The sequence below is a fragment of the Arvicanthis niloticus genome, chromosome 21 (genome assembly GCF_011762505.2).
Source record: "Arvicanthis niloticus isolate mArvNil1 chromosome 21, mArvNil1.pat.X, whole genome shotgun sequence".
NCBI classification, from domain to species: Eukaryota; Metazoa; Chordata; class Mammalia; order Rodentia; family Muridae; genus Arvicanthis; species Arvicanthis niloticus.
In genome coordinates, this window is record NC_047678.1 from 9,693,757 (window position 1) to 9,721,509 (window position 27,753).

A 27,753-nucleotide genomic window follows, 5' to 3' on the forward strand; every position below is an offset into this window, starting at 1 on the left:
TCTTTCTTTTCACATGTGTTCTAATATCCCTTCCCTGTTGCTGCTGCTGCTGCTGCTGCTGCTGCTGCTGCTGTGTGTGTGTGTGTGTGTGTGTGTGTGTGTGTGTGTGTGTGTGTGTGTGTGTGTTAGTAGGTTTCCATATATGTCATCATACTCCCTCCCTTGGGTTCAGTTCTCCCCTTCGGCCTTTCTTTCCTCCATCCTCCCAATCTCTCTGCTCAAGCATTTCCACCACCATTATTCCACTTCACTATCTTCATATTAGCTTCAATCCACTGTCTCCCCTTCCTTAGCTGGCCTTCCCCAAAAAGTCTCCTTTCTACTTTCCTAGTTTCTCCTTGTGCTCCATGTTAAATACACAAAATAAAAAATTTCAAGCTGGGATCTGTGGATAAGGGAGAGCATACGGTATTTGTCTTTCTGGACCTGAGTTCTTTTACTCACTTTAATTTTTTCAGTTCTATCCACTTACCAGCAACTTTCATGATTTCATTTTTCTAGCTCTATAGCTGAGTCAGATTCCATTGTGTATATGTGCCACCTTTTCTCACCCATCGGGCATCTAGGCTGATCCTATTTCCTTGCTATTCTGCATGGAGCATCAGTGAACACAGATGTGTAAGCATCTCTGTAGTGGGGTATACATTCCATGGGGTATAGACCCAGAAGTGGTATAGCCAGATCAGATGAAAGTTCTATTTCTAGTTTTATGAGAAACCTCCAGTCTGGTTTCCAAGCTTTGGAGATGATTCAACTTTTAGAACCAGTCTTTGAGAAACTTGTTACTGCTATCATGAGGAAGATGCCCCAGCGCACACACCCATGTGTAAATAATTGAAGCCATGGCAGCCATCTCTTCCTAGCCTTTCCAACGTTTATTTTGAATTTGTAAGTTGGTGACATTTATATAAAAACTATGATTATAATTTGAAAAGAGATTATCATTGTATGAACATGTCCATTAAAGTAACATAATGCAGTGCTGATAAGTGGGGGAGGAATTCCTGCACATTTTTGAGGGCTTAGTGATTAGAGAGACGCTTTTGGAACCTAGCCTGTGGCGATGGCTGGTTTATAATGTGTGTGCTCTTCCCATACATCCGGATTTTTTAAATGCCTTATAAAATGCCTTATGATTTGGGAAAGATCGTGGTTGCTTATTCTCAAGACCCTTCACACAATAAACTATGTTTGGCTCATTCCGTGGTGCTGCCTTTTGCCTTTCCTCTTTGTTTGAAGACTCCTGCCTGAAGCAGGAGACTAACTCATAACTGCACTAGAAGTTTTTAAATCTCAAGTCTTCCTGGTTTTCTTATACTATAAAACCAATTCCATAACACAGAAAATAAAATCAATATACACTTATGTTTCCCTGAATAAATGAAACTTCAGGAAAACAGCATGGTAGCATATACCTGGAATAGCAGAATACAAGAGGTGGAGATAGAAGGATCAGGAAGTGAGTGTGTATGGGGGGCGGGAGGAGGATGGTACACGTGTATATGGAGAAGTAAACTCATACCTACCCAGGCAGGGGCTAGAGGAGGATGTTGGATGTCTTTCTCTATTGTTCTGCACCTTGCTTTTTGAGACAGGATCTCTCTATGAAGCTTAAGCTTGTCACTTTGGCCAGGTTGAGTTTGCCAGTGTCTGGTCCCCAGTGTTAGAATTATAGGCAACCACTTGTTTGGCTCTTGTCCTCAAACACGAGGTTATAGAAACACATATCTATCTTTTACATGGGTGCTGGGGTTTGAACTCAAATCCTCTTGCTTTCACAACAGGTGTTCTTGCCCACTAAGTATCAGGAATTTAAGACTAGCTCCATATATGTAATGAATTAGAGGCAAGGGTGAACTACATGAGATCTTGGAGAGAAAAAGAGAGAGAGGGAGAAGAGAGAGAATGATAGCTAAAATCAGGAAGATGCTGAAGGTCTTCATCCAAACAAGCCTTAAAGGGGAAATTATCTCTGACAAACTCCTATAGAACTGGCTGATTTTTAATCAGTTGACACTAGTATGTCCAGTTATTTAATGGATGTCAAACCTTTACTAAGTCAAAACTATTGGAATTTTTAATATGGTTTCTAATCACTAGATTTTAATATGTGGTTGAAGCCTACCCTCATTGCTACTCCTGCCCCTGTGCAACACATACCTCTGCCTCTCCAGGATTCATAGCTCCTGGCTGTGTATCCAAAGATTTGAACAACACTGAAACGAAAACATCACTAAGAATCCCATGTGTGTTGAATGCCTACATTTTTCTTGTAATTTTGCCCTAAGTGGCACAGCACTATTTAAATACCAGTCCCATCCCATCGCTTCAGATGATGTGATTGTGTTGTTTGCTTAGCTTGAGATGACTTCAAGTATGCAGGATGTCAGGTCTGGATGTGAAGTGTCCTCAAAAAGAGCTCATGTGTTGAAAGCTTGTTTCCCAGCTGGCTATTGAGATCCATGATTGAATCATGAACCTGTCAATGGATTTATCCATCATTGAGTTCACAGATAAATGGGCTGTGGAGCCGAGAGAGAGGAAGTAAGTCACTAGTCATATAAATTTAAAAGGCAAATCTTGTCCTCAACACCGCACCTTCCCTTCCATCCCTACTCTCCCTTCCCCACCAATCACCTCCTCTCTTTTTTTCCCCTCCATTTCTTCCAGGTTGCTATAATATGAGGGGGCTTTGCTCTGCCCCACTTCTGCTAACAAGCAAGTAACTTTCTCACTACAGGCCCGGAAACATGGAATAAAATGAGCATGAAACAGAAGCTCTGAATCCATGAGGCAAAATCAACCTTTCTTCCTTTGAAGTTGTTTTACACAGGTATTCTCGTCACCGGGATGTAAGTTGGCTGACACAGAGGAGAACCAAATGGAAGAAGACAGAGATGTTCACCATTTTCCCACCTCTGTGAGGCAGGAGAGATTTAGTAACCACATGAAACACAAAATCAGAAAGACCCAGATCACAATACTAGGAAGGGTGACTCTCCTGTAATGGGAAAGAGAAAAAAAAAGAAGAAGAAAGAAAGGAAGCCCAAGCTGTTTTCACAACCTCAGAACTTGGCACCATCCAAGCCTGCAGTCGGGCAGACAGAAGACCTAGAACCTCCATTTTTAGCAGATTCACAAAGCGCCACAGTTGGGAGCCCTTCTAAGGAGGGTCCTGCAGACCTGATCTTCCTTAGAGATCAGAAGCCGCTGTGTGTATCTTACCATCCATCAGCAGCCTCTCAGCTCCATTGGCGCAGCTGAAAATGCTTTTGTTCAAATGTTTCTCAGCCATTTATAATTCATATTTTGAAAATCCTGTTTTATTCCTTGTTCCACGTTTTAATTGGGTTGTTTCCTTGATGCTTGGTCTTTTAATTCTTCATATATTTTAGATATTAGCCCTCTGTCAGATGTATACTGGTGAAGTATTTTCTTCCCACTCTGTAGGCTGCCTCCCCACTGAAATGATGATGCTCTTTGCTTTAAGGAAGCTCTTTAGTTTCATTTTTTAATCGGTAGTCCCAAATGTTTAATGGGGGTCCTGTTGAGAAAGCGCTTTTCTTTGTCACTGAGTTCAAATGTATTCTCTGCTTTATTCTCTATCTGATTTGGGGTATGTAGTCTTATGTTGAGGTCTATTTGGAGTTAGTTTTATGCAGGGTGAGACATAAGGACCTATTCTCATTCTTCTCCAAAGAGCTGTCCAGTCTGACCAGCTCCTTTTGTTGAAGGGACTATCTTTTAACCAATGTGTCCAGTTGGTCTTATCAAAACTAAGGTGGCTGTATGAGTTGGGACTTACATTGTGGGTCTTCAGTTCTATACCACCGATCAACGGGTCTTGTTCCATACCCTTGACAGTGTGTGCAGTCCTCTGAGGACTTAGATCTTAGCCATTCTGATGGGAGTGAAGTGGAATTTCGGAGTCATTTTGATTTGCATTTCCCTGACGACGACGGATGTTGAACATTTCTTTAAGTGCTTTTCAGTCATTTGAGATTACTCTGCTAAAAATTCTGTTTAACTTTTCTATTTTTTAATTAGGTTATTTGGGTTGTTGGCATCTAACTTCAGAATTCTTTAAATATTTTAGATATTAGCCCACTGTCAGATGTAGGGTCAGTGAAGAACTTTTCCCAATCTGTAGGCTGTCATTTTTGTCCTATTGATTGTATCCTTTGATTTTTAAAAGGATACATGAATTCCAAGGAACACATAAAAACAACTGAAGGAGTAAGGGAGACAGTACATATTATAAATGAGAAATTCAATGATGAAATAGAGCTTTGTAAGAATAACCAAAACATATCTTAGAAAATAAAAGTTTAATAAATGGAGTTAAAACATCAATAAAAGCTTCACCAACTGATTAAATTGAGTTGAAGAAAGAATTCACAGATGACAATTCCAATGAAGTATCAAATTTATATAGTGACTATATTTAATTAATTTTAAAAATGCACTCAAAATATACGGAACCTCTAGGATAAGGCTAAGATACCAGCCTTAAAAATAATAGGTCTAGATAAGAAAGTTTTCTTCGGTAGGGCTTTACTTCTATGAACAGACACCATGACCAAGGCAACTCTTATAAAGGACAACATTTAATTGGGGCTGGCTTACAGGTTAAAGGTTCAGTCTGTTATCATCAAGGCAAGAATATGGCAGCATCCAGGCAGGCTAGGAAGATCTGAGTTTCTACAACTTCATTCAAAGGAAGCCAGGGGCAATCTGTCTTCCAGCTAGGAGGAGGGTCTCAAAGCCTACCCTCACAATGACACACTTCCTCCAACAAGGCCACACCTACTCCAAGTCAGGTGGTAAGAGGTGGGTTAACTCAAATTAGGAATGCCTAAAGAAGCTTTATAAAAAGTCACTGGTTTTTAAGCTAATCAAAAAAAAAAAATAGTTTGAACAGAAGTATCCTGCATGGTTGGATAGTGCTGTTCTCAGAAAATATTAAGTGAAAGTTTCAGTGCCAGCCATAGAAACTCTCTTTATTGATGTTTTGGCCAGGAAAGTGCCAAGGGCACCCAAGACAACACAAACTATTGCTGTTACTTTTTGTGGCCCATCATAACTAGATGGTATGGTTTTGCTGAAGAAGGCACTTACTTTGGATGCAGGACACAGAGAAATCAACACTGTACTGACCAATAAACTCTCTCCCTACTGGCTAACTTACATAGTGGCAGAAGGTGCTATGTGGACTGCTGGGGGAGAAGAGACATTAATAGTTTTACCCAGAAATATGACTGCTCCATCACTGACTTACCTGATAGTATGTGTCTAGTGGTGTAAATGTGGTATGAATGTTAAAGTGATAACAAGCCACTTTCTGTTTGAATATTCGACTTATTCTGCAGAGGAGATTTCATGTTTGATACTGCAAATCTGGTCAAAAGCCTATAACTTGGAAGATCATAGGCCCTAGAGGGGAATATATTATTGTTATATTAAATAGTCAAGCTGTCAAGTGGCCTTCTAAATATTATGATTACACCCAGAGATTTATGTTGCTCTTAACATTGTCAGAAGAATCATACTACAGTGGGTAATGGTTGATGCACAGGCCAGTAACCATTCAAAGTGCCAAGCATGTCTATGTATTAAGTGCTCATTTGTGGATGCGTCACCTTCTCTAACCTCTCCCCACCCAAGGCTCAGGGAACAGGAAGGAAGATTAGGTAGAAAAAAAATTAAAAGCCAGCAGCTGAGGAGGAAAGCAGTAAAATGCTGACTTCTGCACAGATAGCTGTTCCACACAAATCAAAGCAGCCATGGTTACCTACACAAGACCTGTACAAGATCAAGCCAGACAGAATTCCAACATGAATACGAGATGGCCCCCGAGGCCCTACCACTGGAATATGAACCATTAAGAGTTGATAACTGCTGAGAGAGAGAAAGTCACTCTTCTTTGGGAACACGGCTGTTGGTGCCTAGGAGAATAGCCCCACACCCACGAAAGCATGGGCACCACTAACTGGACTAAAAGGTTATTCAAAACAAAAAAGGAAGGTGGAGGCAGGGTTTGGGGTGGTGGGGCAACTGGAGTGAGGCAATGGTGGATAGATATAATTAAAATGGAACTGGAATGCATTTTGTAAATGTCTAAATTTTTCAAAAAATGAATAAAAACACAATATATTTTAAAGACTTGCCAAAGCCTTGGGAATAATATAAACATCTAAGTATAGGATACATTTATAACTCTAAATAGTCATGGCCAAGGGGGGGGGAAACCTCTCCGTGTCATATTAAAGTTAAACTTCTGTGAGTCCAGAACAAGGAGCGAATATTGAAATATGCAAAAAAAAGAATCACCAACTTATAATGCAAACCATTCGGAATAACTGCGAACTTCTCAGCAGAAATATAATAACTTACAATCTAGATGTGCTGGTTTGGATATGAAATGTCCCCACACTTTTGTGTAGTAAATGGTTGGTTGTCTGTCAGCTGGTGGATCTGGGAAGAGGATTAGATATGAAGGATTCAGTCTGAACAATTCTTATTCCCATGATGGACACGTAATTTGTTAGTATGATTGAAAGACGATGGAAAATAGGAAGTGGAGCCATGTAGGAGGAACAAATACATCACTGGGGCCATGCTTTGGAAAGTTCTATCATTTCTCTGTTTTCTCCTCTCTCTCTCCCCTTCCCTCCTGACTTCTATGAGGCAAATATATTTGTTTCTTGCCACATCCTTCTGCAATGATGATGTATTTTACCACAGCCCAGAAAAAAGCAAAGCCAGCTGACCATCAACTGAAACCATGAACCAGAAGAAATGTTTTCTTTTTTAAACTATTTCTGTCAGATATTTGGCCACAGTGCTGAAAAACCTGACTAGTACACACAAAATTGCTATATCCAGTAAGACTACTCTTCAGAGCTTATGGAAAAATAAACACCTTCCAAACTAAGCATGAAGTAAAACAATACATGACCACTAAGCAGCATTATGGAAAATATTTAAAGGGGCCTACACACAGAGGGGAAAGGATGAAGACAATATCTTCTGAAGGTACCTGCATTCACATAAACATGCACACATATGAACATATGTACATTAGGTTAAAATAAATCTTTAAACAAATATATATGTAAACAAAACAAAAATAATTGGTAGTTGAATTCAGAATAATTCTTAGTGAGGTTTACAAAGAAACTTGAAAATAACCCACATTCTTGATGCTCATAAATCTGCAGAACAGACATTGCTAGAGACCTGAATATTGCCTGTCACTCATTGTATGACCATGGAGTTTTACAGTTTGAGGAGTATGGACTCTGGCCTAAGCCTTCCTGCTGCTCATATTCATTGGGATTGCTTCTACACAGACCAATGTCATAGATCATGAAATGTACATCTAGGCCAGTCTGTCCTCCAGCGAACATTTGTAGCTGTGAGTTGGGGACCCATAAGTCTCCCCTGTGCTCTTCTCTCTCTGGGGCTTGGATTGTCCAGGTAGAGCCTGCAGCTAGCCTTCCCATGCTGAATATCTGCATAAGTTAGGGAATGTCCTTTCTTTAAGCACATTATGGTAAACAGAGGCTGTTCTGCTCACTTACTAGACAGACAGACAGACAGATATTAACAGTAACTGCCTTGGCCTACGTAGCTTTAGACTTGATCTCCTGATGGGAATAATGGGTAATGACGAAATGACAAGCATCTCTACAGAAGAGCTGGGACTGGAAGCATCTGATGCAGATGCACAAGTAGCCTGGAAACAGTGCATTTACATATACACAGCTGAGTGAAGACACAGACTTATTGTATGCAGATGAATAAGAGGTTAGCTCATCCTGGTAGGTGTTCTCTATTAGGCTACAGTGTCTGAAGAATCCACACTCATGTCAATAATACACATACACTTGGGACTGAATCTGCTCCCTACAGATACCAGTGGAGCACATATGACATACTATAAGTCTTACCTATGTGAATATTTCAATTCATGGAGAACACTGTGAGTAAAAATGTCCACTGTTTTAAAAAAAAAGAAACTGAATCACAAGGGGACATTAGTAGAATCCCAATTCTCTAGGAGCTAGGTAGAAAGCCCAAATGAGCAGAGAGAGCCCAAGGTGTCGGAGTGACGGCTAAGGCTTAAAAAGCAATATCTAGATTAGAAGCTTTTTTCTAGATTTGACCTTATCATTGTCCGCTGTATAAAAGGACGTTTACAATATAGTGCTGTTATGCTGTACTGGGTACAAGGTAAAGAAAATATTCCAAGGAGCTGATTAAAGAATTCATTTAAAACAATGAAGTAAATGATTTTCTGGGAGAACAAAGCCCCACTGTTTGCCTGCATTCTTAGCCTTGTGAAAATTGCTGTTACAAAATATATTTTTATTAACGATATTATCAAGTTACCCATAGACTCTCTTTATCCAGTCACTGCTAAGGAGAATTTGTGTTCCCAACCGGAAGTGAACTTTAAAAAAAACAGATTTATTTTTATGTATATGTTTTTGGGGCTGTGTTTGTATGCCACACGAGTGCAGGTGTTCATGGAGACCAGTAGAGGGCATCAGGTACCCTGGAAGCAGTTACAGGTGCTTATGAGCCACCAGATGTGGGTGCTGGGAAGGGAACGCATGTCCTCTGGGAGCAGCAAGTGCTCTTAACCACTGAGTTATCTCCCCAGCTCCCAAGAGCTTTTTTTTTTTTTTAAATCTACTCATTTGTAAATTTCTCAGACTATGGCTTTGGTAATACTGAAGTGGAAAGGCCTTTCTCAAAGCAGCTAGGCACTCAGTAAGGAAGTCCCAAGAGTGCATCTGGTCCGTGATAAATAAATGTGCTTTAAAAACATTAAAAACAGTGATCACTGCAACCGTTCCTTATCTTGTGCATCTAGTTTTAAGATCATCTGGAAGGCTAACGTGTGGTTAAAACTCACATAGATTGACTAAATTAATAAAGCAGCTGTTGTCTTTAAAACACAGCAGAGATTTCAATCGCGTGGAAGGCTTGCTTTCTGCCACAGCTAATAAATTTTCTAGCTCACGTATCATCAAGCTTTAGCTGAGATTAAATAGCAGCTTCACCGTTGTTGAACTAAACACGCTTTGGACATCACCTTTGAACTCCTGCCTGGAGAAGTCTGTTCCAGCTGTAGCTTAATCCCCCATTCTTGTTCTTTGCAGTATTGATGTACTGGGAGGTACGTGGGACGAATAAGAGATCTGTGCTCCGCTCAGTTCGCCATGTGAGCATTCAGAAGAAACAGACATGGAAGCTAGGCAGCCATGGGAATGAGCACTGTATTCCCTAGCAACGTGTCAGTCACCTAACTGCTGACTCAAATCGCAATACCGCTTTGCAAGATTATGACCTTTCGTTTATGCTGGAGATCAGCCCAGAAGTATTCCCTCACCTGTGTGTCAACCCTGAATATCTCCTCTACTGCGCAGCCGCCTCCCCTTCAGCGCAGCCGCCTCCCCTTCAGCGCAGCCACCTCCTCTTCAGCACACCTCTTTTTGGTACAACCTGGCTAGAAAACAATGGAAAAAATACTTAAGTGTGATGCGTAAGTAGCATAGAAGGTTACTGGTAGGGTAAAGAGATTTCTGTTCTGGGTGTCTGATTCCATTACTAGCTTGTTGCTGGTAAGCACTTTCTCACAGGTCTTATCTGGCCTGGGGATTTTCTGTGACTTCAGGTTCCTTCCCTAAGTCCCTTTACAAGAAGTATCACAATTACAAAATGATAAATATGTCCCCCAAGGAGTATTTGAATATAGATGGCAGATTCTAAATTTGGGGTTTTGTTGTTTTCTTGTAAGTTTTTCATAGATTTCTGAACACTCGGGCCCTGACAGGTTTAAATGCTTGAAGTCCTGAGATTGCTGCCAAAGGAATGGTTTCTCCATTAAATTTGGGGTCTGGACACATAAAGGCCACCGATGTCTATTCTGAGTTAAAGACACACAGAGAGTAGTTTAAAAGTCAAACTACTTGAGTTCATGTCCTGCTTTGTTCCTTGCTAACTATGTGCCTTTGAGAAAACCAGATAAGCCCCTTGTTTAAAGGCTGTGACAGGAGCAATTCTGCAAAGAGATGTTTCAGGTAGGACAATGTTACTGAGAAAAGATTTTAGGTGGAGATTTTAGCTGGCAACAGCAGGCACCCTCTGGTCCCCTTCAGTATGCCACAACTATCACAGGATTACAAAAATTTTGTAGCTCTCCACTCCTTCATCCTCACAGTACTTCAAAATCCACCCCTCCCCATTCCCTCTCCTTCCTTCAAACCTCTGAACTAAAAAGTCCTAGAATCCTTAAAACGTCGCAAATCATTCATACTTTGGTGTGAACATAGGTCTGTCCTATCTAAGACGTATGTCACTTTATCAAAGGAAAGCTCACTAACCAAATAACCCAACTGTCAAATTCAAGAGGAATTATATTAGCCAGAGCCCTGTGAAAGAGTGAAAAAAAGGAAATGTTCAATTTAAGGTAATTAAGAAAGAATTCTTCACAGTGGGACCAATTACAAAGCTGTGCAAATGAACAATTAGACCCCCCTGGGGTAACAACTGAAGGGCAGCCACCATCCCTAGGCCCAAAGGGACAATGGAAAGCAAAGAGTCTCAGAATCTAGAAGGAGTCACATAGGGTCAGCTTCTTCAGAGGATAGAGAGCAAGCTGCCCGATGCTAAGCCAGATCATCCAATCCAATCCAACAACCTGAGATAGAACAACTTCCTTCCTCTTTTCTTCCCAAGTTCCTAATGGTTTCCCACTCCGCTCTTTGGAACAAGAGGGATCCAGAGCCCATCCTTGTAAGCCAAACAGATAGCCTTGAAGCAGAAAGCAGACTGCAGAAGGTGAATTGGGAAACAGCTTTTTAAAGGGGACTGTTTCTACCAGGGGGTTAGGGTTAAGTGTTCTTGGGTTGCAGCATTTATGTATCCTCCCCACTTCTTGTATTTCTGCCCTGTCACAGCTCCCAGTGGGTTAGAAATCAGTGCCCTTCCCAAGAATTCCGGAAGATTTTGAGTTCCCATAAGAGTAAAATCCTGCACACCCTCCCCTTCCCCCTCCCACCATGCACCTTCCTCAGTGCTTAAAAAAAGAAACTGGTTCCGAACATCACGCAGGCAATGTAGCTGGGCAACACTGCTTTCAAAGGTATTTCCTACCCAGACCTAGGTCTGCAGCCTTTGGGTGGGAACAAGGAAACAAGCAGAACATAAATTTAACAGAGAAAAGGAACCTGAGAGCCTGACTCAGATCTCAGGAAAAGGAATTGGAGACCCGTGACTCACACTTCAGGCAGGATATGCAAGTGGAGAAAAAGACCCAACTGGAGCACACACCATGTAAATCCTGCTTTACTGTCAGTTCACATGGAAAGGCCAGTGCCAAATGAATTTTGCACACAGCACACCGTGAGGGAACAATGCCGAAGGCAAAAGAAAGGAGTTGGCAGCCTGCTCCTTGCAGCCGTCAGCACTACCGTTGTGGAGATGTGTCCCCAATGTCCTGGACTCACAGAGGCACAGAGGGTAATACAAGCACCCTGTCCTTGCAGGAGACGAAGCTAATCATCTGAGCCATGGCTGATGTGCCTCAGTGCAGGGAGATGAAGCCTCCAGAGTGCAGTGAGGCTGAGGCCTGAGGAAATGAACAAAAAATGTTTTTCAAAGGCTTCAACATTCACTGGGTATGAGAGACAGTGAAAATGCATTGGTATTCCTAGAAAACTGTTCTGTTAGGGTATATTTGTTTATTTCAGCTTCTCTGATAGGGCAGAAAATAGAAAATTATATAAATGTAAAATATATGTTCATAATCTAGAACAAGACCGACACATCGTGAATCTGTGAGCAGCATTCAAGCTCCGCTTGGACATTCTCTGTTTCTTTTTGTTGCAGGTTGCAGTGCTACAGAGGGATATACATTCCCAGAAATGTGAGTCTCAGACAGTCTCACATTAGAGAGACTCAAATTTCTTGAATTGTTCCTAGGAATATTTGTATTTCAGTATAGCAACAACAACAGCCCACAACACTCATTTGAGATAAAGCACCCCAGCGCTGGGCATGGAGACTGGTAGATCTTGTGAGTTCTCTGGCCCATCATCCTAACCTAACCTTAACAACACACTTCTGGCTCAATGAAAGACTCCGTCTCAAACCTATAATGCAGAGTGATAAAGGAGGATACCCAGTGTCCTGCTCTGTCCTCTGCTTGGGCACGCATAGGCACATGCACCTACACAATCACGTGTATATACCAAACACATACAATTAAAAAAAAAAAAAAGAGGACAAGAAAGCCATTCAAATCATCACACACTACACCTAAGTTTTAGTTCCAGGAAAATTAATCAACTAAGTGTGTCGAGTTTAAGATTGTAAGATGAACAAACTTTAGGAAAGAGCCTAAGATCAGTGGGTTAGTGAATATTCCATCAACGTTTTGCTGGATTTCCCTACAGGAGCAGTGAATTTCATGCATGCCTATTTGAGAATGGTCCTGGCAGTCAAGCTGCATCAGAGGAAGCAATGAGAGACAAATGACCAGACTAAAACAGGAATAGGAAACAACCAGTTCTCCAACATTACAAAAACAGGTAGTTAATTCTCATTTCTTTTCAGCCTCTTATTAACTATGACCTGTGCATTCATTTTTTTTCCTGCTTCTTGGTACCATGGGGATATGCTTTAGCAAAACTAGAAGTATTTGCCCTAATAAAGGTCCACCATAGCCTCATTGCAAGCAGGTGTTTTTAATATTGAACTAGAGGACCCGGAGATGTCCTCAAGGACGGATTTCCTGTTCTTGATTACACAGCGAGGTTTATAAGCCTAGATTAAGAGATTTAATCGTTTTTTGTTTTTAAAAGAGAAGAAAGGAACCAAATCACACTTCTCTTCCTACTCAATTTAAGATCACAGAATATTTACAATATTTGCAAAACAGCCTCGCATTCCTGGAGCTTTTAGGGTCAAAGCCTGGGCTCTACCAGTGACAAAGCTAGGCTCAGCCAGGCATCCAAAACATTGCACTTAAAACCAAGTCATTGTCAAGGCAGAGATGAAAGACTTACTCAGTGTGGTCCCATTAGTTAGGAAGAGGGACAAGTAAGCAGGTCCAGTGCCCCCCCCCCAAATCCATCTCTAGTGTACTGCCTTGAAATTTAGCTTACATAGAGTGCCAGGATAGGTACAGCCCAGTGTTCCTGGTCAGTGAGTGGTCTCAGCCATCACTGGCACACCGCCTTGTCTCCAGTCTCTCCTGGAGATAGTCTGACTCATCAGACTGAGAAATAGCTTCCTAAAAGGCAAGTTTCTCTTATGCCTGGAACCAGGGCTTCAGCCTTTATGGGCCTCCAGTATGGAATTCCTGGGGAAATTTTAATTCTTGGGGGTCCTTTGTTTTATTTGTCTGACAAGAAATTTGTTAATATTTCTCTTTAAAATGCTTTGTGGTTAGGAAGTTGTACATGAATTCCATACATTTTGTAAGAGCCAAATACCTTAATTCCACAATCCACGACTGTCTCACAGCTTGAGTATGAATATGGGAAGGATTCAAGGGCACACAAAAAAATGTTATGACAGTCACCCCCCAAAAATGCATGTTTTGGAAATTTAGATGGAGTCGATATTGTACCATTTAAGGTGAAATTTTCCATTTCTCCCCGCTCCATCTGTATCACAGGCCTCCAGTTTCCAGAACTTAGAATACAGTATGTGGCCACTGAGAACTTCCATTAGGAATATTCCACCAGATTGGTCTAAAAATTAAAACTGCATCCATAACATTTGTGAAAAGATCATTAAAAGCTCCAGCCAATTCATTTATATATGAACCTTTGGAATGCAATTTATTCGTAAAGTAGATTCAATCGATGTAAATCAAACTATCCCACAGCCATTATGAAAAGTCTACAAGTATCTAACAATTGTTACAGCTAGCTGAATTCTGGAGAAAAAAAGAGCTCAATTTAAAAGCTTATATACTTCCTTCAAAGTCCAACATTTTTTTTTCCATCACAAGTAACCAGTGAAACAGCAAGTGGACAATGGGGAAAGATAATCAGTGAAGGGGGGCGTCCACAAGCCAGAGAAGGGAGATCATTGGCCAAGTAAACTAAAAAGAAGCACGAAAGAGCCTATGTCTCCCTCCCATCGCCTGCGTTAGGTCCGGAATGGTTGACTGGGAGTATCCCAGAATGCTGCTGGCTTGCGCGTACTGCTTATCATGAAAGATTTCACCATCTCCTTCAATAACTCTTATAATTATCAAGGTGTGCATTTTCAAGTTCATCAGCTTCATCTAGAAAAAATGATGAGACAATTACTAGGTGCTTGCCACATGCCAGGCAACACAGTAAAGCGTAACGCGTATGCAAGTGTTAGATATACAGGCAGTTAATTAACTCCTAGAATTTTCTGGAATTCCGAGGGAGTAAGTAATTACAAATAAGAATAATCGCATAAACTTTGAGCCACGTTAGAACTGAAATTTCAGAAAGTGGGATTACAGACCTCGTTTTCATAACCCCTCGTCTATGCTGCCCAGAATCAAGGGTGTGAAGGATTGCTGGTTCCCTGAGTATGCATTCCCATCATGCACCACGAGTGACCATCGTCCTGTAAGACTTCTCAGCCTCACCCCAAGCTTGTTAACTTTCTATGAGCTAGAACTATATCAGCTGCTTCAGACTTCAAGTGTAGAGGTCCCAAGGCCTAAAAGATATGGATGGTGGATTCTACCCAGGACAAAAAGTTGGAATCAAAGTATCACAAAGGGACAACAAAACAATGAGATGTAACACTGTCCCTTACCTTCCATCCACATAGATACATCTCTATATATGAAGCATTACATATGCTCTACCTTCCTACTAGTGCCGAGCCAAAGGGAGAAGACAGAAGTTGCCATAGCCGTCAGCAACAGCTAACTTAAAGCACGTTTGTTTAAATTCTGCATCCTTCATTCTTCAGAGCCTAACTAAAGGCCTTTCTACTCACTAAAGATGACATCTCCATGAATACCTTCCCGTTGCCTCTCAATATAGATCCTTTACATTCAAGAATTAATTTTCAAATATGTTTTAAATGTCATAATACATAAAAGCCTTAAGAAGAAACCATAAAGAGGACTGCTGGCCAGCCAGGACTCTCACATTTATACCCTCTCAAGAGTCCCCAGAATTAAACCATCTGCAGCTGGCAAAAGTCACGTCCCACTAGAGCACTAGACAGACAAGCATAGTTAACGGCTGTGGACAAACTGAACTAGCCCCATATCCCACACCTGGGATTAAAACCAAAACATATTCACATAATACAACTGGGTTTTTTAAGGAAACCAAGACTCTCACTACACCATTAAGCCTGAGAACATTTAGATGCTCTCAGTAGACACTGTGACTCTGATGAAAATATTACTTGAGAGACCTAGTTTTCATTATTTGTCACCCTCAACAATGTTTGCCAAGGGAATGGTCTCTGATTCTAGGAATCCTCTTATATCTCTGCATGTGAGGAAAACCGGGTAAAATGTTTTATAAAAACTTTCTACTGTGTTGATCAAAGATAGGAAGAGCTGCCATAGAGACCTGGACTAGGTAGCTCATAGTCTACTGTCACATGCTCAGTCAAAGTTATTTTTCTCGTCATTTTAGACTCTCACTTGAAGATCCCAATGCTACCTTTTTGGCTACAACAGAGCAAGCACCACATGTGGCTTTCTAGAAACTTCAGCATGCTGAAAAATGGCAGACCTTTGTCTGCTACAGCTTCACAAGAGTGTACAGAAGAAAGTCAAAGAACAAAAGGATCATTGGATATAAAGTGTCATCTAAGACGACATTGTGACAGCTAGAGGCAGCAAAAGGCTTGAGCCAAAGCAACAAAGTTACTTGCCCATCACAAAAAACTTCAGGGGTTATATTCCTTTTTTTACCTTTTCAGAGAATAAAATGAAAAACTAACTCTTTCACTCTCATACACACACATATACACAACACCACCACCACTGCGACCATCAACAACAATTTATTCTACCTAAATTAAGATGAGCACAGTGCCTTCTCAATTTTTTCACTGTTTTGCTCATTCACGTGTCCACAGATAACTACTTTGAAGATACAAGTATACTGACTGTGTCAGGATACTATGGCCACCTGGTTTACATGGTGGCACAGCCACCCGAGAAAGCAGAAAGTGAAACTGCCTCCATTTCAGCAGGACCCAGAGAAAGGCAAGCTATGGGAAAGCCTTCAAGCTCTTAGCCAGCGGGCTCACTACAAAACTCCCCAGCAACTCCTCAGTGGCAACACTATCCGTGTTCCTTTCACCAGATGCAAGCTTGGCCAAAACCTGGACTGAGGTTATTTCCTATCAACTGTTAAGTTAAACTAACTATACCCTTCCTGGCTCCCTCTTTTCTTAGCTGCTTTTCTGTCTTTCTTTTAAAAGTCCATAACTGGATCTTTTCTACAGCTTGATCTTTAAACCAGGCAGGCGATGGGTTGGCAGGCAAAGAAAGGCTTTTCAACCATCCAGCCCAGAGCACATGCGCACCAGGATCTCTCGACTTGGAAAAGAACAGAAGTCAGAATTTGGCTTACCGCTGACTTGCTCCCCAGAGAACTTTCTTATTCTTTTATCCAGAACTGCTCGTCCAACCTCAGAGTTTGCTTTCTTCCACCTCCACTTCACCCCTCGGCTGAAATTCAGCAGGCTTTGTGCCTTTGACACTTGGGACACTTTCTTCCTTTACGACTCCAACTTTCAGACTTGAAAACTGAGCAGTGAACACCATTCCTATGCCCAGAATGAATCTTTGTTTCCTTTATTTTATGCTTTATGTCAGAAACACTGCACAGAACAATGATTTTGAGTTTTGTTTATTTCTAAGATTCTGGCTAATTATAGGTTTGTTTATCCCTCCCCCTTTTCTTCTTCTTTCTCCACAGCATCATCAAAACTGAAAGACAAAATTGCCAACAACCATGTTAAATGCTCCATCATTTGACACTCCAAATTCAGGAACTCTAAAACACTGCGGAATTCTTTTTCTGAAGTTTAATCAAAATAAAAGCCAACATTTTCTTCCCTCATCCATGAATACCTTTTGATGATCCTTTTGTTACTGTATATGAAACTGAAGCAGTGGAGGAGGATAAAGGGTGTGGGGGAAAGAAGGAAGAAGCAGGGGATAGAAAAGAGGGAAGGCAACTGACATGTAAGAAACAATGCATATTGGTCATCAGCAGGGGAATGCCTACAGATCTGGGAAACAGTAAGCCGGAAACCCTTGACTGATCCAGTCTAATGGAGGAAACCCAAAAGTCTCAAGACCTGGGGACATCTGGTATTTCTGAAAAACAGAATCCGGGATGAGGTATAAAACCTGAAAGTTTTGGTTAGGTAGTCATTTAGAAAGTAGATGACTCTTTCCCTTCATGTCAACATTACATTAGAGTCTTGTTTGATGGAGAAGTTCTTTGAAATTCTGGACTTCAACATTCCAGGTACAGTTAAGAGTAGATGATAAATAAACAAGGAGTTTCAGCAAAGTCTGAAATTCTGAATACAGAAATTTCTGATCTTTTGTTTCTACTTGGCTGCCAAGTTATCAACTTCTAGGCACGGAATTCTACCCTGAAGATGGATACTCCTCCCTGAATAATCTAACCATGTCAGGGACAAAGGCCTGAAGATACTAGCATGAAGGCTTCCAACAACCCAGAAGTCCTTCTGCAACAAAGTCTATCAGTAACACCCACCAGGAGCACAGGGTTCATTAGCTTTTCAGAGCCCCACTGTTACATTCACTAGGTCAGCTAGTCAGATGTCAGTCAGAAGGGACCTCTCAAGGTTGCCACACTGTGTGCTCCCTGCAACCCCAGCTCTTGGGTCAAAGAAGAGGATCAGGAATTCAAGATTACCTGAAGCAACGTGGGAGTCTGAGACCTCCTGTCTCAAACACACACACACACACACACACACACACACACACACACATGATAAAAATAAAATAAGGATCCAGTGCCAGAAAGTAGGGAGGGGATGAAACCAGCATGAAGTCATTGAAAAAATGAGAAAAAAATATCAAACATATTAAACAAGAACAGGTCACTATTTTTTTTATTTTTTGAAGGAAATATTCAACTAATGAGTGAAATTAACAGCCTAGTAATACAAATGAAAATTAAAACTTGGTAGGGAATTTTGAAAAAAAAAAAAACAGAAAGCACATCAAAAATATCAAAAAAAAAAAGATAAAAGAAAAAGCAATATAAAGAATGTCCTTGGAAATCTACCATCCATCCAAACAATAACAGTTTCAGAAGGAGGAGAACAGAAAGGGAATCCCTGAAGAAAGCTTTCCAGAACCAAAAGAGAAGTTCCCAAATTTAGAAAACCATGTTCCCACCACAGTGGATGAAAATAAACCCACTCACTCAAATATATCATCATGAAAGCTCAGAACCCTGTGGTCAAAGGGAAGAACACAGGCTTCTGGGTGACACAGGTCTCCACCAATGGACAAAGAACTTAACTAGCATCAAAATTCTCCATCCCATCACCTCAGTACTAAGACTTCAGAGCAAGGGCTTGGAAAGTCAAAGGAAAAAAGTATTCCCAACGATTTCCAGTTGCTTTCTGTTGTACTAATAGGACCAAAAGCTACTTAGAGAAGGAACAGGTTTATTTGTCTTACCTTCCATTACTGAGGGAAGCCAAGGCTTGACAGGAACCTTGGCAGGAGCCCAGTAGTAGGAACTGGAGCAGATGCACTGCCTACTGACTTACTTCCCATGGTTTGTTCAGCTTGCTTTTTTTTTTTTTTTTTTTTTTTACACAACTCAAGACCACCTTTCCACGATGGATTGGCCCTCCCATATTAATTATTAATTTAAAAAAAAAACTCACAGATATGCTCACAGGCCAATCAGGTGGAGGCAATTTCCAAATGAAGTGTCCTCTTCCCACGTGACTAGTTTCTGAGAATTTGACAAAAACTAACAAATTCTATACGAAGATAAACATGGTTAGGTGTGAGCCATGTTCTCGTCCACTCGTTATGTAATTCCCTTTTCAGAATATTTGCTTTTCATTTACCTTCTCTCGGAAAAAGTCGTGATTAGCAAAAATGACAGATAAGGTCTATTCAGAAAAGAAATACATATTAGTAAGAGTGAGTGAACTTCAGCTCCAAGCAGCAGCAAGAGAGAATCATGGGAGCATAATGTCAACTGGAAAACCAACCAAAAATAACATTGTAATTATGCAGGGTGAGAGGCTAGATGCATTTATGACAGCTACAGTCGCGTGTGTCCTAGATATACTGAGAGCTTTCCCCGAAGCAGATTTCAGTTTTCACTGAGATAGCAAAGAAAGAGAAGGAGGGAAGGGGGGCGGGAAAAGGAGGGGAGAGGGGAAGGAAGAGCAGGAGGGAGGGAGAGAAAGGAATGTTAGCTCTGGGAGGGGATGAATATGTTCATTTGCTTCACTGCAATTATTTCATTAACTATATGTATACCAAACGCCATCTTATATACCTTAAATACATAAAAATATTTACAAAAAACAAATAGCCACAAAGAAAACCAAGTATATATGCATGGTTCATTTATATGAAGTTCTAATATGAGAAAGTAAATACGATTTTTAGAATCAGTCTATAGCAAAACTCTAAAATGAAGCAAAGATGGAATGTCGCCATTCAGAATGGCACTTGCCCTTGGCAGAGAAAGGAAAGCAATGAGATGAGAAAGCTGCACATGGGAGGAGAGACTGATGCTCCTCCCAGCTGCTGGGGCAAGTGCTCCTGCTGAACTATGCTAACAGTTAGACCTCTGCTTGGTTCATAGTAACAGTTAGTCTCCTGTGAGTTTATAAGACAGTTTACCCATAGACATATTAAGCGGATAATGACTTTTGAGGTGATCTATCTCAGGCAGTTCTTTTCTATTTGTATAAGCACACAACTGTCATGAAACCCAGCCTCATGTGTGACCCATCCTGAAGCAACAAAGCACTCAGTGAGTGTAGCTCACTAGCCAAAGGAATTGAAAAGGAATCCTGTGTCCTGTTTCTAGAGGACAAGGATCCCATTTCAAAGTCCAGCATAGCCTTAAATCCCCATTGTGTCCAGGTTCCCTTCCTGCAGCTCTGCTTTTAGCTGGACCATCAGACCTCTCTCCCACCTGGTTGAAGTGGGAGAGAACTTGGCCTGAGCACTACCATTGTAGAGAACTTTTGCCACCATAAATTAATGTACTAATTGTATAAAAGATAGTACAACAACATCCAAGATGTTATGAAGCATGAGTGGCCATATTTAAGATACACTAGTCAAAGAGGCCATCCTACCACCATGAGGCATGGGTGGGTGGAAGACATCCAGAGACCTGTTTATCTTATAGTCTGCACACACACTACAATGTGCAGGTATTGTGGTGGATGGATTGGAGAGAAAGAGAAGCACTATGAAGAGAGGCAGAACTAGAGACTTGAGAGTACATGGTGAAGCCCTGGCCCAGGCTGCCACTGAGGGCCACATCTGGGTCCATGGCCATGCAGAAGCAGGGGGTCTGTGTCAATGTTACCACCGAAGGCCATGCAGATATCCTTACTCTGGGCTCCCACCTGGGACCATGTTGATGTTCAAGTGCTGTGCAGAGTTGGTCCCACCCCTTATTGGCTTCAGCACTTGGAAGAGTGGGCCCCGCACATCACCTGGACAGCACAGTAGAGCTGGCTTTGGTGGCATGGGTGTGGATGAGCTGGCCCTGAGGGTATGAGAGCAAGAGAGTTGGTCCTGCTCCTTGCTAGCTGCAGCATTGGGTGAGCTAGCTGGGACGGTGCTGGAGAGCTTACCCTGGTGGTGGGGGTGTCAGGGAGCTGACAGACTGACCAAGTCACTCAGGCCCAGCTCCAGGCTTTGAGGTGGCCCACCACAGCATCTATCCCACCTGTGAACCTCTGGAGAGCTTGAAAGGGCCCATCCTACAGATCCAAAGCTACAGAATCTCTATGGCACAGGGCAACAGGATAGATATCCAAGAGGAATCCCAGTGAAAATCCAGTATTGTTAGTGTAGCAGAAGCCAGAGGCCTTAAATCAGACAGATGGCTTATTGCAAAGAACATTAGCAAGTAAAGATGTTTAAACAAAATGGTATACTCTGCGACACACTATGACACACTGCAGCTTCCACAAGATGTTGTTGTTGTTGTTGTTGTTGATGATGATGATGATGATGACGACGACGACGGTGTTTTCTTCGAGGGGAAGATGCAAGAGCAGAGAGCAGATATGAAGGCAGATAGGAAGGAACAGAGAGGTGGGTGGGATTGAGGTATAGCATATGAAATTCACAAATAATCATAAAAAGTTTAAAAAAAAAAAACACTAGTCAATATCCAAATGTTATCTCCAGTCAATCGATTTAGGAACATTAGAGACAAAGTTTAATTCCTATCTAAAGGTATGAAATAATTCATTTGGGGGAAATTTGTAATAAGAAGGAAATATCTAGATTAACTAATACGTTTTGAGTGAGTGTTTCAGATTTTAGACTTAAGTCCCAGTACAAAATATGAACTTTTAATACCAAGTCACCGTTTTAAAAACGTTCCTTATTCCTAACAAGTGGGCTGCAATTTCATCAGCTCACACATTAGTATTCTTGTGTGCTCTGTAGTTTTTTAAAAATGAGCCCCTGATTACAATTCACTATCCAAAATTTTACGGCTAGAACTTGAAGAAAATAGAGTTTCTGCCAAAATAGCTTCCTGCCCAGGTGCTGAACCAATTAACTCTCAAGCAATCAGGCAGTAAATGCAGTAATGGTGATTTCTTTCTGCAGTGCTATATGTAAGGAGACAGCTTGGAAAAATAAAGCTGAAAATTTGTTTTCATAACCAAGAGTGTTTAAAATCCTACGAGACTGCTTTGAATGCTCAGTGGAGTGCACGGAACCTGTAAACTCCCCAGTGTTCTGAGAGTTAAAAGTCTACCCAGTCAACACCAATTTTTTTCTTAAATGTAAAAAGAAAAAGGAAAAAAAAGGAAAAAAAGTTTTCTATTATAATGAATAATTTGTCTGTCCATACATAGTTAACTGAATAAATATTCACCCTTGTAAGAGGAATTATTTAAACGTAACATTTAGCTACTGAAATATTTCATCTAACTAGAATACAATTACAACCATAACTTCTTTTAAGAATAAATAAGAGGCTGGCACGATGGCTCAGTGGTTAAGAGCACTTGCTGCTCTTACAGGGCAGGGTTCACTTCCCAGCACACACACAGTGGCTCACAACTATCTGTAACTCCAGTTCTTGTGAATCCAGTGCCCTCTTCTGATCTCCATGGGCACCAGGGACACGTGTGGTGCACATACATGCAGGTAAAATGCTCATACACATAAAATAAAAATAAGTGAATCTCTTAGAAGCCTTTCAAAAAATAAGAAACTTGTCAACTCCTAGCAGTGTTCCAAATTAGACAAGGTAACATAGTAGGGTTTTTCCTAACCTTATGTATATAATATTTTGATTAACTTTTCAGAATTTCATACATTTACACAATGTCTTCTGAACACATTCATTCCCTCCCCCTCTCCCATCCTCCCTCCCCCCAGATATATCTTTCATCTCCCCATCTCTTCCCTTCTTTTTTTTTCTTTGTTTTTTCTTTGTTGTTTTTATTAACCCGCTGAGTTTAATTTGTGTTGCCGCTATACTCACAGATATGGGGCTATCCACTGGAGTGTGATCAACATAAATCTGATACCATTTTAATAATGTCACAAGGTATTACTTTACATTTTTTACAAACAATGACTTCATGTTTACAGAAAGGAGGAAGAATGTAAAATACGATGGTCATAGGGAACATTTGGATTCTGAAGCAAAAGTTCCAGGCTTCTGTAAAACTGAGCATCCAGATCTGCCAGTCATAGGAAACACCCCCAAAATGACCCCATTTATGGCCTGGGTCCCAAGCTCAACCGTTAGTCATTGGTTGGCTCCCATAATTTCTGTGCCATTTGAAGAAATGTTCAATATCCTTAGCCACCAGTTCCCTGATGCAAAGCAAAATGACTCTAAGATTCTACCTTCACCTGTTAGAATGCTTAAAGATCAAAAACACAAGTGACAGTTCATGTTGGTGATGATATAGAGGAAGGAAACACTCTTTCATTGCTGGTTAGAGTACAAACTTGTACAACCATTTTGCAAATCAATATGATGACTTCCTAAAAAATGTGAATCAATCTACCTCAAAACCCAGCTATACCACTCCTGAGCATATAGCCAAAGGACACTTCATCACATCACAAGGACTCTTTTTCAACTGTGTTCATTGCACCTTTATTCATAATAGCCAGAAACTGGGAACAACCTAGATGTCCCTCAACTGAAGAATGGATAAAGAAAAAGTGGTACATTTATACAATGGAGTATTACTCAGTTATTAAAAACAATGGCATCATGAAATTTGCAGGAAAATGGATGGAAGTAGAGAAAAATCATCCTGAGTGAGGTAACCCAGACCCAGAAAGACAAAAATTATATGTACTCACTTGTAAATAGATATTAGCTGTAAAGTTAAGGATAACCATGCTACGATCCACAGATCAAGAGAATCTAAGTAACAAGAAGAACTCAAGTGGGCACACATGAATCTCCCTGGAAAGAGAAAATAGAATATATATAAGTAGAGGAGTTTGGGGGGGGATGGGAACAGGAGGATCAGGTGGTATGAGGAAGGGAAGAGAGAGTACTTCAAGAGACAACTGGAATCGGGAGAGGGGGCATCTCAGGGACTAGCTAGAAATCTAGTTAATGGAAATTCCCAGGAATCTGTCAAGATGATCCTAGCTAAAACTCCTAGCAATGGGGGCTATAAGGCCTGAACTGGCTATCTCCTGTAACCAGACAAGATTTCCGTTGGAGGGATTAGGACACCAAGCCAGCCATATGACCTTTGACCTACAATTGGTACTGCCTACAAGATGTGCTGGGGGAAAGGTGGCACAGAAATTGTGGGAGTGGCTAACCAATGGCTAGTCCAGCCTGAGACACATGCCATAAGAGGAAGCCCACCTCTGGCACTGTCTGAAGAATCTGGATACCCAGAATCTGGATAGTCCAGAGACCTAGGATAGAACCAAACACACTGGGAAAAAAAATAATAAAGAAAAGTTTAGGCCTCAAATAACACAGTTATCCAAACACTGGGTAAGACTCCTTATTTTGCTGTGTTTTCTCAGAGCTGCCTTTGTGGCCTGAGATAAATACTTGTTTTGCCTATGCACAAGGAAATCTGAGATTGGTGTTAAAACCCACCCGTTCTTTCACAGGAAATTAACAAGCACTATCAAGTTTTGTTGTGTATTATGATTGGTTCTGATTGGACAGAAACTACATCAGGAGTATAGCTCTAACCAACACTTGAAGTCTGAAGGAGAAAATTCTAGTGGATAATTAAGCAATGTGAGACAATCTGGAAACTTCTAAGAAAATCTAGATGCCCCTGCTGTAATTTTGGCATTGCAGTGGGATTGGAAACAATAGGTGGACATCCACATGAGAAGCAGTGTTGGCAAACAGATTTGTATGGAGTGATTACAACAATGGGTTTTGTGGGTCATCAGGCAGGATGGCAGCAGAAGGTTTGAGATACTGAAAACCAGAAGAGATAGAAGGACGGAGGGTTTATGCTTGCACCTGCACCCACTACTCAACAGCATTTGCTCAGTAATCGTCAGGCAGTCCCTCTGTTCCTTCTTTGCATTGGCAAAGTCCCAGGTGCTGCTTATGAAGGCTGAGAAGGAGTGAAGAGAACAGCGCGCAGGCAGGTTCGTGGTTCTGAAGTAATTTTACACTGATGGTAAAAATAGGAAATGCCCAGGAAGCAAGGGAAAAAGTTAATCCATTAGCAAGGGTTAACAGAAGTCATGAGAGTACGTTACAAATACTTAACCCACAATTTTGTCAGCACAAAGCATGACCATTTGAGATCATACTCATTTTCATATTTCTCACATTTTCTATATAATGCAAAAAGCTACTGTGCACAGTAACTACAAACTTCAGCTTCCACAGGCTTCAGATGGCATAAACGAAGTCTTCTGCTCCACCTGGGCGCACATTGGATTGGATTCAGTAGTCAAGTCAAACTGCCTTCTCTCCAGTTTAGTTTTTTTTTTTTTTAACGAGTTAAATTCTGAAGCAAAGGCTAAACTGGAAGATACTGACCACTCAAAAACATGCGAAGTACAAAGTTGGAAATACCTTGGATTCTAATGTGTATTGATCCTGTAAACAGTTTAGACAAGACTAGTGTAGCTTTCTCTTTCACCGTATAGCATGCTGACAGGCATGAAAGACAGCCCGAGATTCTGAAAGGACTATTTAATCCTTTGACTCTAACAAATTAAAACTTTTACGGTGGATGATCACGTAAGCGAGAGCTCAGTCTGACTCAGGGTCACTCTATCTGTGCTCTCACTATGCTGATGACGGAGTCCCAAGGGAACATGATCGCTAATTGGAAAGCACTCTCAGGCCTGCTGGGTCATGGGGCTGACCTCCTGCACAGACAGTGAATGTCCTACCAACCTTCAGCTCCCTCCACAGCAATCTACCAAAACTCTCCTCTCTCTGAGGGTCAAGCCCTTCTTGTCACCCTAAAGTAACTGAGATGGTAGGAGATCAGAAAAAGCAGGATCATTGGAAGGGATGGGAGTGATTTAGATAAAGTGCTTGTGTATGAATCTCATACACACACACATACACACACACGTGCACGCACACACGCATGTGCACATGCATGCACATGCACACACGCACGCTTTCAGAGGCACACACACGTGCACAAAAGAAAATTTAAAAAGAAAACTACTCCCTATACTTCTTGAAGGCTTCTTTGCATTATTACTGTCACCTGGAGTGAATAAGAATACGTTTGGAAAGTTTTAAGTGGAAAAGTTAATAACATCAAATTTCTCCCTCCGTCTCTACCTGGGGCCCCAGCTCTAATTCCCAGTCACCTCCTTTCCTGGGTTGTCTGACTGATCAGAACTGTCACTTCTACAAGCCAAAACGAAGGGAGGCAGGAGCTAACCCCTCCCCGAGGCCAGGTCATGGCACCCTCCCCATTCACTGAGGTGTCTATCCAATCTGGCCAGATCTCAGCTCCACAGGAGAAGGCCTGACCTAGCAATCACAGAATTAATATCTTCATTCTTCTAACTGGATGTAATAGCTAGCATCCCATTTATAGCCAGGGTTGATTTGAAGGACATGGCTTGCCAGCCCAGTGTCCCTTTCCTCTTTCACTGTTGCATGTGAGACCTCTAGACCTTCTCAGACAGAAGGGGATCCTTAGGTAGAGTGTACGTCCATAGCAGCAGTCTCCAACCAGGACCTCAAAACAAACTGACTCGAGTCGCTTAAAGAAACCTGTTGATCATTTCCTAGTCAGCCCAAGTCCAATATTACAAAAGCCAGGCTTAACAATAAAAACCTTCATAAAATAAATTAATATAAAAATAGCTACAACAAACATGTTAGTTTCTATATAGTTTTCCCAGAGATACCATTCAACTGGGAGTAGAGAGATGGCTCAGCAGGTTAGAACATTTGTTGTACAAACATGAGGATCTGAGTTCAAATCCCCAGCACACATGTAAGACATTAAATGTGGCCAAATGCACACTTATAATTCAAGTGCTGTGAGGAGCTCAGGCAGCTGAAGCACTTTGGCACTTATGGGCTCTAGTAAGCTCAGTGAGTGACCCTGTCTCAAGGGAGGCCTCCTCTGGCTTTCAGATGTGCTTTTCTCTCTCTCTCTCTCTCTCCTCTCTCTCTCCTCTCTCTGTGTCTCTCTGTGTATGTGTCTGTCTCTGTCTCTTTCTCTGTGTGTGTCTCTATATATATGTGCATGTGTCTTTGTCTCAGTATGTGTGCCTGTCTCTCTGTCTGTCTGTCTCTGTCTCTCTCTGTCCTCTGTGTGTGTATCTGTCTCTGTCTCTTTCTTTGTGTGTGTCTATATATGTGTGTCTCTTTGTCTCAGTATGTGTGCCTATCTGTCTCTCTGTCTGTCTCTCTTTGTCTCCGTCTCTCTGTCTCTCTGCGTATGTGTCTGTCTCTGTCTCTGTGTGTGTCTCTCTATATATGTGTGTCTCTTTGTCTCAGTATGTGTGCCTATCTCTCTCTCTCTCTCTCTCTCACACACACACACACACACACACACACACACACACACACACACACTGCTCTATCTCCTTACCCGCAGCCACTACCACAACGAAAGCCATTCAAATCTTTACCAATGTTTTAGCTAGAAGAAGCTGGTCGATGTTTCTCCATGCACCCACTGCAACTGGAAATTGATTTGTGCCAAAAGCATTACAAAATTTGGACTTCACAACTCCAGCAATTGCCTCTTAATGCTTCCTAACTGCCTGCCCTCCTTGTCGGAACACAGGGATTGGGAGTGTTTAAACCTAGCTTGCCTGACTCGGTGCTCTCTTGAAATACAAATTTACAGCTGTCATTTCTGAGGCTCCATACAGCCAAGCCAGTTTCCACATAGGATCTTTGCTCTCAGAGCCACAAGCCAGCGTGTGTTGAAAGAATAGACAACTGCTCAACTTCAGTCTTTCCTTCTCTCAAATGTGACAGGTCCTAGAGACATAACAGTGAGTAAAGAGACCTGGAGCCTAAACTCCAGTCCCTG

At 41.4% G+C, this 27,753-nt stretch overlaps 1 long non-coding RNA gene across 1 annotated transcript; it reads right to left on the reverse strand.

The window, feature by feature from the left end:
• Positions 1–27,382, reverse strand: LOC143435329 (uncharacterized). The gene is made up of 4 exons (XR_013105531.1): positions 27,344–27,382; positions 23,591–23,696; positions 9,401–9,517; positions 1–2,522 (listed from the first exon to the last, which is right to left on the reverse strand). It is a non-coding gene; the product is annotated as an uncharacterized LOC143435329 (long non-coding RNA).
• Between the last annotated feature and the right edge of the window lie 371 nt (positions 27,383–27,753).